Genomic DNA, 13,106 nt, shown 5'->3' with positions numbered 1-13,106 from the left:
TGTTTGTCCTCTATGGCTTCCGTAAAAAGGGTTGGCCTGCTTCAAAGCAAACTTTGGCAGCCTGGATTCCCTATGGCTATTTTTGAAGCTTATCTTCATGAAGGTCTGCCGGTTCCTCCTTCTTTGAAGGCTCATTCCACTAGGTCTGTGGGTCCTTCGTGGGCAGCTCTACGTGGTGCCTCTGCAGTCCAGATCTGCAAGGCTGCTACGTGGTCCTCTGTCCATATCTTCGTGAGGTATTACAGGTTTGACACCTTCGCCTCTCAGGATGCTTCCTTCGGGCGGCGGATTCTCCTTTCAGCACAGGAGCGTCCCTACCCTTAAAGGATACTGCTTTGGGACATCCCCAAGGTATCCTGTGGATACCCTATGGACCCTGAAGTAGAAAATATTAGATATGGTAAGAACTTACCCTTGTTATCTCTATTTCTACGAAGTCCATAGGGTTCCACAGGACTCCCGCCCTGTCGCACCTGTACTGCAGATGGGCTTTATTCTGGTCACCAGTTTTTCCGTCTCCCTCTGGTGAGAATGTGATTCTTGTGTGTATCCAGATCTTCTTTCTCTCTCTTCCTTCTCCTCCTCCGGCCTATGGCTTGGTAACTAACTGAGGTGCCTAGGCTCGGGGGCGGGGTATAGGAGGGGGACCCTAGTGCATCCTGGGAGGCTGAAAGCTTAACTCTATGGTGACCGATGACTGACGTCACACCTATACCCCAAGGTATCCTGTGGAACCCTATGGACTTCGTAGAAATAGAGATAACAAAGGTAAGTTCTTACCATATCTCATATTTTTGGCCTCTATTCACCACCACAATGGTTTTGAAATGAAACATACAAGATGTGCTTTACCTGCAGACTTTCAGATTTAATTTGAGGGTAAGTACATCCAAATCAGGTGAACGGTGTAGGAATTACATATATAACTGTGCACCCCATACAGTGATATAACAATGTACCTTATACAGTGATATAACAGTGCACCCCATACAGTGATATAACTGTGCATCCCATACAGTGATATAACTGCGCACCCCATACAGTGATATAACTGTGCACCCCATACAGTGATATAACCGTGCACCCCATACAGTGATATAACTGTGCACTCCATATAGTGTTATAACTGTGCACTCCATACAGTGATATAACTGTGCACCCCATACAGTGATATAACCATGCACCCCATACAGTGATATAACCATGCACCCCATACAGTGATATAACCATGCACTCCATACAGTGATATAACTGTGCACCCCATACAGTGATATAACTGTGCACCCCATACAGTGATATAACAATGCACCCCATACAGTGATATAACCGTGCATCCCATACAGTGATATAACTGTGCACCCCATAGAGTGATATAACTGTGCACCCCATAGAGTGATATAACTGTGCACCCCATAGAGTGATATAACTGTGCACCCCATACAGTGATATAACTGTGCACATTATACAGTGATATAACTGTGCACCCCATACAGTGATATAACTGTGCACCCCATACAGTGATATAAACATGCACCCCATAGAGTGATATAACTGTGCACCCCATACACTGATATAACTGTGCACCTTATACAGTGATATAACTGTGCACCCCATACAGTGATATAACTGTGCACCCCATACACTGATATAACCATGCACCCCATACAGTGATATAACTGTGCACCCCATACAGTGATATAACTGTGCACCTTATACAGTGATATAACTATTGAACTATTTCTACATAGGGCCCACCAGGAATAGAAGGGCTGTGTGGACCCCCCGGACTGAGAGGACCCCAGGTAATGATGAGCTACTACGAGCCTTACTGTCAGACGCTAAGGGGTTAGGAAATAGCCTGCGACTTGCAAACAGCTGCGAGATTTTGGCACTTTAGCTTCTAAAAGCGCTGCGGAATATGTATGTGCTATATAAATAAATGGTAATACATAAATACAGTATATTTAAAGCAGCAAAATTTAAAAAGACAAAACTCGGTTGTTCTCCAGTCTCCTCATATATGATACAGTAATCATACAGGACCTGATGCAGATGCGGGCGCAGCGCAGAGGATTGCGCAGATGAGTGATTGTTTGCTACTGTGTATGCACGAAAAAGTCCTGGAAACCGCTACAGCGCATGTGTACCCCTGATGTACGCAGAGACCGCGTCTACACATTTCAGCTGGCATTCCTGGGAGGTGACTTCAAGGGAACGCAAAAAATCTCATGGGCGTAATGGGCGTGTCAGTGATATATCTGCTGTGTTCTCATATCTAGCGCCACAGAGACATTGCGCCAGCCATAGGGCATCATAAATGCCGATGGTACGCCAATAGTGAGACACTGCGCCAGCCATAGGGCATCATAAATGCCGATGGTGCGCCAATAGTGAGACACTGTGCCAGCCATAGGGTGTCATAAATGCCGATGGTACCCCAATAGTGAGACACTGTGCCAGCCATAGGGCATCATAAATGCTGATGGTGCGCCAATAGTAAGAAACTGCAACAGCCATAGGGCATCATAAATGCTGATGGTGCGCCAATAGTAAGAAACTGCGCCAGCCATAGGGCATCATAAATGCTGATGGTGCGCCAATAGTAAGAAACTGCGCCAGCCATAGGGCATCATAAATGCAGATGGTGCGCCAATAGTGAGATACTGCGCCAGCCATAGGTTATCATAAATGCCGATGGTACGCCAATAGTGAGACACTGCGCCAGCCAGAGGGCATCATAAATGCAGATGGTGCGCCAATAGTGAGAGACTACGCCAGCCATAGGGCATCATTAATGCAGATGGTGCGCCAATAGTGAGAGACTGCGCCAGCCATAGGGCATCATAAATGCAGATGGTGCGCCAATAGTGAGACACTGCGCCAGCCATAGGTTATCATTAATGCTGATGGTACGCCAATAGTGAGACACTGTGCCAGCCATAGGGCATCATAAATGCAGATGGTGCGCCAATAGTGAGACACTGTGCCAGCCATAGGGCATCATAAATGCCGATAGTAGAGTGTTTTGATCCACTGGCAGATGTGCGCTGACCGCAGACATTGAAAGTGGGCGCCTCGGGGCTCGCAGTGCACAAGGGGATGGCTGAGACCAGCTGTAGCTGCGAATACTAAACAAATCACAGCCGCGCATACATTAGCGTCCACCGCTGAATCAGGCGCACAGGCCATTCATTCCGTCACATCGCGTCTAATTTCTACACTGATCTGTTGTAGGGAATGAGGGGAGCGGACGGGCCACCGGGTCAGAAAGGAGAGACGGTAGGGATCAGTAATCATGGGCCCATCTCTGCTGATATATATTCATCACTTTCCTTATATCTCTGCATTTATCATATATAGCCTTTATCATATATTAGCATTTCCTAATTACAGGCAGAAGCGGGGCCCCCGGGACTACGAGGGGAGAGAGGGCCGGAGGGGCCTATGGTAAGTTTTTATTTATTTTTACTTTTAATTGATGCATTTTCAGGTACAATATAGGTCAGAGTAATGTGATGTGGGCAGTGTGATGTGATGTGGGCAGTGTGATGTGTGATATGCTCTGTGTTATATGTGCAGTGTGATGTGTGATGTGCGCAGTGTGATATGCTCTGTGTTATATGTGCAGTGTGATGTGATGTGCGCAGTGTGATGTGTGATATGCTCTGTGTTATATGTGCAGTGTGATGTGTGATATGCTCTGTGTTATATGTGCAGTGTGATGTGATGTGGGCAGTGTGATGTGGGCAGTGTGATGTGTGATATGCTCTGTGTTATGTGTGCAGTGTGATGTGTGCAGTGTGATGTGTGATATGCTCTGTGTTATATGTGCAGTGTGATGTGGGCAGTGTGATGTGTGATGTGCTCTGTGTTATATGTACGGTGTGATATGATGTGGGCAGTGTGATGTGGGCAGTGTGATGTGTGATTTGTGATGTGCACAGTGTGATGTGTGATATGCTCTGTGTTATATGTGCAGTGTGATGTGTGATATGCTCTGTGTTATATGTGCAGTGTGATGTGATGTGGGCAGTGTGATGTGGGCAGTGTGATGTGTGATGTGCGCAGTGTGATGTGCGCAGTGTGATGTGGGCTGTGTGATGTGGGCAGTGTGATGTACGCTGTGTGATGTGGGCTGTGTGATGTGGGCTGTGTGATGTGTGCAGTGTGATGTGATGTGCGCAGTGTGATGTGTGATATGCTCTGTGTTATATGTGCAGTGTGATGTGATATGCTCTGTGTTATATGTGCAGTGTGATGTGGGCAGTGTGATGTGTGATATGCTCTGTGTTATATGTGCAGTGTGATGTGATGTGGGCAGTGTGATGTGGGCAGTGTGATGTGTGATGAGTGATATACTCTGTGTTATATGTACAGTGTGATATGATGTGCGCAGTGTGATGTGTGATTTGTGATATGCTCTGTGTTATATGTACAGTGTGATGTGTGATATGCTCTGTGTTATATGTGCAGTGTGATGTGATGTGGGCAGTGTGATGTGGGCAGTGTGATGTGTGATTTGTGATATGCTCTGTGTTATATGTGCAGTGTGATGTGTGATATGCTCTGTATTATATGTGCAGTGTAATGTGTGATATGCTCTGTGTTATATGTGCAGTATGATGTGATGTGGGCAGTGTGATGTGTGATGTGTGATATGCTCTGTGTTATGTGTGCAGTGTGATGTGTGCAGTGTGATGTGGGCTGTGTGATGTGCACAGTGTGATGTGTGCAGTGTGATGTGGGCTGTGTGATGTGCACAGTGTGATGTGTGCAGTGTGATGTGTGATATGCTCTGTGTTATATGTACAGTGTGATATGATGTGCGCAGTGTGATGTGTGATTTGTGATATGCTCTGTGTTATATGTGCAGTGTGATGTGTGATATGCTCTGTGTTATATGTGCAGTGTGATGTGATGTGGGCAGTGTGATGTGGGCAGTGTGATGTGTGATGTGTGATATGCTCTGTGTTATGTGTGCAGTGTGATGTGTGCAGTGTGATGTGTGATATGCTCTGTGTTATATGTGCAGTGTGATGTGTGATGTGGGCAGTGTGATGTGTGATGTGTGATATGCTCTTTGTTATATGTACAGTGTGATATGATGTGCGCAGTGTGATGTGTGATATGCTCTGTGTTATATGTACAGTGTGATATGATGTGGCCAGTGTGTTGTGTGATTTGTGATGTGCACAGTGTGATGTGTGATATGCTCTGTATTATATGTACAGTGTGATATGATGTGGGCAGTGTGATGTGTGATTTGTGATGTGCACAGTGTGATGTGTGATATGCTCTGTGTTATATGTACAGTGTGATATGATGTGGGCAGTGTGATGTGGGCAGTGGGATGTGTTATTTGTGATGTGCGCAGTGTGATGTGCGCAGTGTGATGTGGGCAGTGTGATGCGGGCTGTGTGATGTGTGCAGTGTGATGTGGGCAGTGTGATGTGTGCAGTGTGATGTGGGCAGTGTGATGTGGGCAGTGTGATGTGGGCAGTGTGATGTATGCAGTGTGATGTGTGCAGTGTGATGTGTGATATGCTCTGTGTTATATGTACAGTGTGATATGATGTGGGCAGTGTGATGTGGGCAGTGTGATGTGTGCAGTGTGATGTGGGCAGTGTGATGTGGGCAGTGTGATGTGTGCAGTGTGATGTGGGCAGTGTGATGTGGGCTGTGTGATGTGGGCAGTGTGATGTATGCAGTGTGATGTGTGCAGTGTGATGTGTGATATGCTCTGTGTTATATGTACAGTGTGATATGATGTGGGCAGTGTGATGTGGGCAGTGTGATGTGGGCTGTGTGATGTGTGCAGTGTGATGTGGGCAGTGTGATGTGCGCTGTGTGATGTGGGCTGTGTGATGTGGGCAGTGTGATGTGCGCTGTGTGATGTGCGCAGTGTGATGTGCGCAGTGTGATGTGCGCAGTGTGATGTGGGCTGTGTGATGTGTGCAGTGTGATGTGGGCTGTGTGATGTGTGCAGTGTGATGTGGGCTGTGTGATGTGTGATATGCTCTGTGTTATATGTACAGTGTGATATGATGTGCGCAGTGTGATGTGGGCAGTGTGATGTGGGCAGTGTGATGTGGGCAGTGTGATGCGGGCAGTGTGATGCGGGCAGTGTGATGTGCGCTGTGTGATGTGTGCAGTGTGATGTGTGCAGTGTGATGTGGGCTGTGTGATGTGCGCAGTGTGATGTGCGCTGTGTGATGTGTGCAGTGTGATGTGTGCAGTGTGATGTGGGCTGTGTGATGTGTGCAGTGTGATGTGGGCAGTGTGATGTGCGCAGTGTGATGTGCGCAGTGTGATGTGGGCTGTGTGATGTGGGCTGTGTGATGTGTGCAGTGTGATGTGGGCTGTGTGATGTGTGCAGTGTGATGTGGGCTGTGTGATGTGTGCAGTGTGATGTGCACAGTGTGATGTGTGATATGCTCTGTGTTATATGTACAGTGTGATATGATGTGGGCAGTGTGATGTGGGCAGTGTGATGTGTTATTTGTGATGTGGGCTGTGTGATGTGGGCAGTGTGATGTACGCTGTGTGATGTGTGCAGTGTGATGTGGGCAGTGTGATGTGTGCAGTGTGATGTGGGCAGTGTGATGTGTGCAGTGTGATGTGGGCAGTGTGATGTGGGCTGTGTGATGTGGGCAGTGTGATGTATGCTGTGTCATGTGTGCAGTGTGATGTGTGCAGTGTGATGTGTGATATGCTCTCTGTTATATGTACAGTGTGATATGATGTGGGCAGTGTGATGTGGGCAGTGTGATGTGGGCTGTGTGATGTGTGCAGTGTGATGTGCGCAGTGTGATGTGCGCAGTGTGATGTGGGCTGTGTGATGTGGGCTGTATGATGTGTGCAGTGTGATGTGGGCTGTGTGATGTGTGCAGTGTGATGTGCACAGTGTGATGTGTGATATGCTCTGTGTTATATGTACAGTGTGATATGATGTGGGCAGTGTGATGTGGGCAGTGTGATGTGTTATTTGTGATGTGGGCTGTGTGATGTGGGCAGTGTGATGTACGCTGTGTGATGTGTGCAGTGTGATGTGGGCAGTGTGATGTGTGCAGTGTGATGTGGGCAGTGTGATGTGTGCAGTGTGATGTGGGCAGTGTGATGTGGGCTGTGTGATGTGGGCAGTGTGATGTATGCTGTGTGATGTGTGCAGTGTGATGTGCACAGTGTGATGTGTGATATGCTCTGTGTTATATGTACAGTGTGATATGATGTGGGCAGTGTGATGTGGGCAGTGTGATGTGGGCTGTGTGATGTGTGCAGTGTGATGTGGGCAGTGTGATGTGCGCTGTGTGATGTGGGCTGTGTGATGTGGGCAGTGTGATGTGGGCAGTGTGATGTGCGCAGTGTGATGTGCGCAGTGTGATGTGGGCTGTGTGATGTGGGCTGTGTGATGTGGGCTGTGTGATGTGTGCAGTGTGATGTGGGCTGTGTGATGTGTGCAGTGTGATGTGGGCTGTGTGATGTGTGCAGTGTGATGTATGCAGTGTGATGTGTGATATGCTCTGTGTTATATGTACAGTGTGATATGATGTGCGCAGTGTGATGTGGGCAGTGTGATGCGGGCAGTGTGATGTGCGCTGTGTGATGTGTGCAGTGTGATGTGTGCAATGTGATGTGGGCTGTGTGATGTGCACAGTGTGATGTGGGCAGTGTGATGTGAGCAGTGTGATGTGGGCAGTGTGATGTGCACTGTGTTATATGTGCAGTGTGATGTGATATGCTCTGTGTTATGTGTGCAGTGTGATGTGGGCAGTGTGATGTGTGATATGCTCTGTGTTATATGTTCAGTGTGATGTGATGTGGGCAGTGTGATGTGGGCAGTGTGATGTGTGATGTGTGATATGCTCTGTGTTATATGTACAGTGTGATATGATGTGCGCAGTGTTATGTGGGCAGTGTGATGTGTGATTTGTGATGTGCACAGTGTGATGTGTGATATGCTCTCTGTTATATGTACAGTGTGATATGATGTGCGCAGTGTGATGTGCGCAGTGTGATGTGGGCAGTGTGATGTGTGCAGTGTGATGTGGGCTGTGTGATGTGGGCTGTGTGATGTGGGCAGTGTGATGTGGGCAGTGTGATGTGCGCTGTGTGATGTGGGCAGTGTGATGTGGGCAGTGTGTTGTGGGCTGTGTGATGTGGGCTGTGTGATGTGGGCAGTGTGATGTGGGCTGTGTGATGTATGCAGTGTGATGTGTGATATGCTCTGTGTTATATATACAGTGTGATATGATGTGCGCAGTGTGATGCGGGCAGTATGATGCGGGCAGTGTGATGTGTGCAGTGTGATGTGGGCTGTGTGATGTGGGCTGTGTGATGTGGGCAGTGTGATGTGGGCTGTGTGATGTGTGCAGTGTGATGTGGGCTGTGTGATGTGCGATGTGGGCAGTGTGATGTGTGCAGTGTGATGTGTGCAGTGTGATGTGGGCTGTGTGATGTGCGATGTGTGATGTGGGCAGTGTGATGTGTGCAGTGTGATGTGTGCAGTGTGATGTGTGCAGTGTGATGTGGGGTGTGTGATGTGCGCAGTGTGATGTGGGCAGTGTGATGTGGGCAGTGTGATGTGGGCAGTGTGATGTGCGCTGTGTGATGTGGGCAGTGTGATGTGCGATGTGGGCAGTGTGATGTGTGCAGTGTGATGTGTGCAGTGTGATGTGAGCTGTGTGATGTGGGCTGTGTGATGTGGGCTGTGTGATGTGTGCAGTGTGATGTGGGCTGTGTGATGTGCGCAGTGTGATGTGGGCAGTGTTATGTGGGCAGTGTGATGTGTGCAGTGTGATGCGGGCTGTGTGATGTGCGCTGTGTGATGTCGCTGTGTGATGTGCACTGTGTGATGTGCGCTGTGTCTGTTAGCTGGAGAATGGGTGGGCAAAAGAGGAGCGCCCTGTGCTGTGCCCCTGCGCTACAGTGTGCACATGAAGGCTACACAAGATGGCCAACAGTGATAAAGTGCAACATGGCGCCCACCACACTTATCTCATGGAGGCGCCACCCAGGACTATTTCTGCGCCCCCCCCCCCCCCCCCCACACACACACACACACTTCCCCCAGACTATGCCATTTCTGATTCTGAGCCGGGCACACTGCGAATGCTCTTGCAATTTTTTTCTGCTGCGCACTCGTCTAAGCTGATAAGAAAGCCGCACTGCACTTGCACCCAGATTGCGAGTGTATAGAGTTGCAGGACCCATTGGGATGCACGGTCTCAGAAGTTTATAGGGAACGTATTGCGCATTTCAGTATATGGACGCCATACACTGACGGACAATCTGCACCTGGAATAGGGGTGGGTGTAAGTTATGATGGATCGTCACGCCTAATGACGCACCAAGCGCTATTCCAACATCTAAAGGCGCTGAAAGTGGACATCTCAGTCCCTGCACATTCAGACGCGCAGCTGTATACCAGGGAGGGGCATAAAGTTGCATACGCAATACCGGCCGCATCTATATGAGACCGAATATTTCTCTTTCCGTTGTACAAATTGTACCCCCCCCCCCATATATCTGTAGGCTGAATTCTGTGAAAACTATAATTAATTTAAAAAAATATATGTTTTTGGTACATTTTGTTATATATATATCTTCCAGGGCTTAATCGGATGGCCAGGCGTAAATGGACAGCCAGGGGATAAGGTATATGCAGAATATATATATATATATAGTCTCAGAAATGTGCAAACAATTATTGTAAATATAAACACAAAATCGGTAATGAAAGGGGAGAGACAGTAACGTACAAACATAAACATCAAAGTACATTTATCACCCCACAGGGTCACTGAACCACTCGAGACAGTTTAAAATGAAATCTAATTGTATCCATATACTACAAAGTAATCACATGGGGGTATAGTTACTAAAGTGCGGGCTATTAGAAGTGGAGATGTTGCCTATAACAACCAATCAGATTCTAGCTATTATCTTATAGAAGGGACTAGATAAATGTTAAGCAGAATGTGATTGGTTGCTATGGGCAACATCTCCACTTCTACAGTCAGGTGCATAAATATTGGGATATTGACAGAATTTTCATATTTTGGCCTCTATTCACCACCACAATGGCTTTGAAATTAAACAAACAAGATGAGCTTTACCTGCAGACTCTCAGATTTAATTTGAGGGTAATTACATCCAAATCATGTGAACGGTGTAGGAATTACAACGGTTTCTATATGTGCCTCCCACTTTTTAAGGGGCCAAAAGTAATGGGACAAACTAAACAATCCTAAATCTAACTTTCACTTTTTAATACTTTGTTGCAAATCCTTTGCAGGCAATTACAGCCTGAAGTCTGGAACGCATAGACATCACCAGACACTGGGTTTCATCCCTGGTGATGCTCTGCCAGGCCTCTACTGCAAATGTCTTCAGTTCCTGCTTGTTCTTGGGGCATTTTCCCTTCAGTTTTGTCTTCATCAAGTGAAATGCATGCTCAATCGGATTCAGGTCAGGGGATTGACTTGGCCATTGCATAACATTCCACTTTTTAGCCTTAAAAAACTCTTTGGTTGCTTTTGCAGTATGCTTCCGGTCATTGTCCATCTGCACTGTGAAGCACCGTCCAATGAGTTCTGAAGCATTTGACTGAATATGAGCATATAATATTGCCCGAATATGAGCATATAATATTGCCCAAAACACTACAGAATTCATTCTGCTGCTTTTGTCAGCAGTCACATCATCAATAAATACAAGGGAACCAGTTCCATTGGCAGCCATACATGCCCACGCCATGACACTACCACCACCATGCTTCACTGATGAGGTGGTATGTTTTGGATCATGAGCAGTTCCTTTCCTTCTCCATACTCTTCTGTTCCCATCACTCTGGTACAAGTTGATCTTTATCTCATCTGTCCATAGGATGTTGTTCCAGAACTGTAATGGCTTTTTTAGATGTTGTTTGGCAAACTCTAATCTGGTCTTCCTGTTTTTGTGGCTCACCAATGGTTTACATCTTGTGGTGAACCCTCTATATTCACTCTTGTGAAGTCTTCTCTTCATTGTTGACTATGACACATATACATCTACCTCCTGGAGAGTGTTCTTGATTTGGCCAACTGTTGTGAAGGGGTTTTTCTTCACCAGGGAAATAATTCTTCTGTCATCCACCACAGTTGTTTTCCGTGGTCTTCCGGGTCTTTTGGTGTTGCTAAGCTCTCCGGTGCGTTCTTTCTTTTTAAGAATGTTCCAAACAGTTGATTTGGCCACACCTAATGTTTTTGCTATCTCTCTGATGGGTTTGTTTTGATTTTTCAGCCTAATGATGGCTTCACTGATAGTGACAGCTCTTTGGATCTCATATTGAGAGTCGACAGCAACTGATTCCAAATGCAAATTTCACACCTAGAATCAACTCCAGACCTTTTACCTGCTTAATTGATAATGAAATAACGAGGGAATAGCCCACAAGGGTCCATGAAATAGCTTTTGAGTTGATAGTCTCATTACTTTTGGCCCCTTAAAAAGTGGGAGGCACATATAGAAACCATTGTAATTCCTACACCGTTCACCTGATTTGGATGTAATTACCCTCAAATTAAATCTGAAAGTCTGCAGTTAAATCACATCTTGTTTGTTTCATTTCAAAGCCATTGTGGTGGTGAATAGAGGCCAAAATATGAAAATTCTGTCAATGTCCCAATATTTATGCACCTGACTGTATAAATCCGCACTTTCATAAATATACCCCTTAGGGTCAGATACAGAGGAGGGGGCTCTTGCGTCTGTTGCCGAAGTGGCAATTTGTCAGCATTTGGGGCAGGGGTAACGGGGGTAGCTAAAAAACTGCAGGCGTGGTGGGACCGTTTCCTGGGCGTGCCCTAGTGAGCCTCTGTGGATCCGTACGCAGCTGCAGAGGTCTTAGGTGAGACGCTCATTCCAGACAGTGTAGGGTTGCTCAGATGCTCAATGTGCGACCGATGTTCCCAATGTTTGGTGTTTTGTACGCTAGCGGCAGATGTGAGACGCAGGGGGCGGCATCAGTGTGCACAAAACATTAGCTAAATCGTTTGCATATTTTTGCAGAGCTGCCGCGCCATTTTCCCGATGACCTGCTCACGCACAGGAGACTCCGGGCACACTCTAGTGCCCGGACTGTACTGCTGCTGTCAGTTCACTGACGGCAGCCAGAGAGAGTGGAGGGGTCCCCGGACGGGGAGTGAACTCGGGCCCCCTCCTCTCTTAATACACCCAATATTTGCGTGCACCTCTGCATCTGGCTCTTGTACTTGGAACAAACCATGTTGCACTGCCCGGGGAGCACATACATGTGTTATGTTTACATGCAGGGTAAATACTGGCTTGGTTTTGCATGTAGCCCACAATGACTGATCAGCTTTATTATTACACTGCAGATTAGGGGGCATATCCAATTAGCTGCAAGATTTTTCCAGCAAAAATTACCGCTCCCGATTTTCGCGCTATCCAATTTTTTTTAAAATGGTTGCGGTAATGTTTACATGAAAATCTCGCGTCCACAACTCGTACGGGAGGCTGGGACGGTTGGTTGTGATGGTGACTGGGCAAAGTGAGGCGAGGGGGTGAGAAATATGTGGCAGATCCAGCTGTGCCCTCTGTGAGGGAGTATTTACCTCAGTTACTGCACCCCCCCTCTTACAGCTGAGCACCGCTCTGGACTCCCAGCTGCACTTTACTTCAGATATTGTGCCCCCACGTCCCCCTGATGTCTGCCCCAGGTGTGCCCCCAACGTGTCACAGTCAGAGAGGGGCTGTCCCTTGAGGCAGGTGCTCTAGAGCCGGGGAACATGGCAGGGGGGTTAGGGCCAGCAGTAGCCGGTTACCGTATATAAGCTTTGGTGATCCAGGGGTGGCAGTGATTGGAGGTATTCCCACTGCAGGACAAGTGGGCAGAGCAGGAGACCCGGGCATGCCATCTGCACAGGAGTGCCCCAGTGAGTCAGCTTGGCTTACCTCTGACGCCCTTTCCTTGGCACAACGTGGTCGGGATCAGTGGGGATGGGTGCAGTAAGGAGAATGCACAGGTTCAGGAGAGTTTGCTGCTGGTAACGCTGCTCTGCTATCTCATTATTGGACCAATTAGGCTGACTGAAAACTTCCCATTC

This window comes from Taudactylus pleione, unplaced genomic scaffold, assembly GCF_031769625.1.
Source record: "Taudactylus pleione unplaced genomic scaffold, aTauple2 ptg001997l, whole genome shotgun sequence".
NCBI classification, from domain to species: domain Eukaryota; kingdom Metazoa; phylum Chordata; class Amphibia; order Anura; family Myobatrachidae; genus Taudactylus; species Taudactylus pleione.
Note: the sequence above shows the minus strand (reverse complement) of the source record.